Raw genomic sequence first — 2,113 nt, 5'->3', positions numbered from 1 at the left:
GTGAAGTGGTGATCTGAGTCTAAAAAACAAAAATAATACCAAACTAAGCAAACAACTACGACAGGAACAGAATCATAGATATGCAGATCATTTGGAGGGTTATCAGCTGGGAGTGGGAAGGGGGGAAAAGATACAGGGATTGAGAAGCATAATTAGTAGGTAAAAAATAGACAGGGGGCCCTGGCTGGTGTTGCTCACTGGATTGAGCACCGGCCTGCAAACCAAAAGGTTGCCAGTTCACTTCCCAGGGCACATGCCTGGGTTGTGGGCCAAATCCCCAGTAGGAGGCACATGAAGGCAACCACACATCAATGTTCCTCTCCCTCTCGTTCTCTCTCCCTTCCCCTCTGTCTAAAAATAAATAAATAAATAAACTTTAAAAAATAGGGGCATGTTAAGAATAGTATAGGAAATGGAGAAGCCAAAGAACTTATATGCATGACCCATGGACATGAACAAAGGGGGTTGGGGAGTGGTGGAGGGAATGGGGGTCCTGAGTGGAGGGAGGTGAAGGTAGAAAATGGGGACAACTGTAATAGCATAATGATAAAATATACTGTAAAAAATTGTCACCCTGGCTGGTGTGGCTCAGTGGATTGAGTGCTGGCCTGTGAACCAAAGGGTTGCTGGTTCAGTTCCCAGTTGGGGCACATGCCTGGGTTGCTGGCCAGGTCCTCAGTAGGGGGGGTGTGAGAGGCAACCACATACTGATGTTTCTCTCCCTTTCTCCCTCCCTTCCCCTCTCTAAAAAAAAAAATAAATAAAACCTTTTAAAAAATTGTACGGTGGACACCTACCTTTATTCTTTTGTTTAAAAAAATTATGATTTTAAATATTCCCACCTTCTTATTTATCTCTAAATGCCAAGGTTGTTAATCATACTTGAAAACATTTTAAAACTGGTCCGTGGCAATCTCCAGATTACTCTTGGTGACCTTGGTATCCACTTAGCTGTGTCTTGGGACTAGCACGGCATATAAAAAGTCATTTCCTCTTCATTGTTGTTGGTCTATCTCTATTACTACAGGAATAGTTTCATAGACATCACATGTCTAAATTCTAAGTGTAAGACCCTCTGTGAATGCCAGACCTGAGCCATCACAGGCTCTGAGGGAGTGGGGGTGGGGTAGTCAGTGGTCATCTCATCATTAGAGAGGCGAAATGCCAGACACTAAGGAGGGTGGATTCCCAAGGGCAAGGTAAGCCTGCCCCTGGTGCATACAATGGCGGGACTCTGAAGAGAATTTTAATGCAATAATAAAACTGATCCACTTTGGATTATCACTACTTGTTGACCATTCTAATAAACATCAATGACAAAATACTCCTCCTAACGATTGTCAGTCTAACAATGGCAATGGTGACTGTTGTTTAAGGCAGTGTAGGTGAGGTAAACTTTGAGTCAGCACATTTGGTTTCCACTTGTACTTGGGAAAGCATCGTCCTGCTTGCGGAGGCTAACCTGGAGAACTCCCAGTCATACAGGTATACGGTATACAGCAAACTTTTTCCTTTTACACTCAGTTATGCACTTTACACTCAACCATGCACTTTTTTCTTTCTTTTTTCTTGTTTACTTCTTAAAACATGAGCGAGCGTAAATGTAGACCCCCACTACCACAAATCATGCAGCTGAGTTTCCCACAATTGGGGAAATCGCAGGGGTCAGCACATCCAGAATGCAATGGATAAGCCTTGTCCTGGGAAAACCGCCTTTGAGATTATGGTATCTCCCCTACCAGGTAAGTATGCATGTTTTTTTTTAGATTAAGTTCAAACTGTGTGGGATTGTTGGAGCTCTCTTCGGCGTAGCGAGCGCCTCCAGCGGTCACGATAAGACATATCCCTGCCTTTACTCAGTAGATTGGACGTAGGCCACAAGGGCACACAAAGAAGCAGAGCCTAAATTACTGCAATCCCGTCATTCTTTGGGGGTTTTTACTCATATTTAAAATTGAAAACAGTGAAATGGCATGTCAATTTTGATATATGTCTCAAAAATATATTTTGAGATATAATTTTTGTCTGCAAATTTTAGTTCATACTTGAAATAGCTTTAAAATTTATCAGTACTTTTAAAATAGTTGTTATAAAACAAAGGAACAAATCAAGA

General features: G+C 42.0%; 1 non-coding gene across 1 annotated transcript; it reads right to left on the bottom strand.

The window, feature by feature from the left end:
- Nucleotides 1-1,586: 1,586 nt before the first annotated feature.
- On the bottom strand, nt 1,587-1,750 carry LOC112312134 (U1 spliceosomal RNA). Its single transcript, XR_002975574.2, has one exon. It is a non-coding gene; the product is annotated as a U1 spliceosomal RNA (small nuclear RNA).
- Between the last annotated feature and the right edge of the window lie 363 nt (nt 1,751-2,113).

Source organism: Desmodus rotundus, chromosome 7, assembly GCF_022682495.2.
Source record: "Desmodus rotundus isolate HL8 chromosome 7, HLdesRot8A.1, whole genome shotgun sequence".
Lineage (NCBI taxonomy): Eukaryota > Metazoa > Chordata > Mammalia > Chiroptera > Phyllostomidae > Desmodus > Desmodus rotundus.
This window is presented reverse-complemented; position numbering and strand designations above follow the sequence as displayed.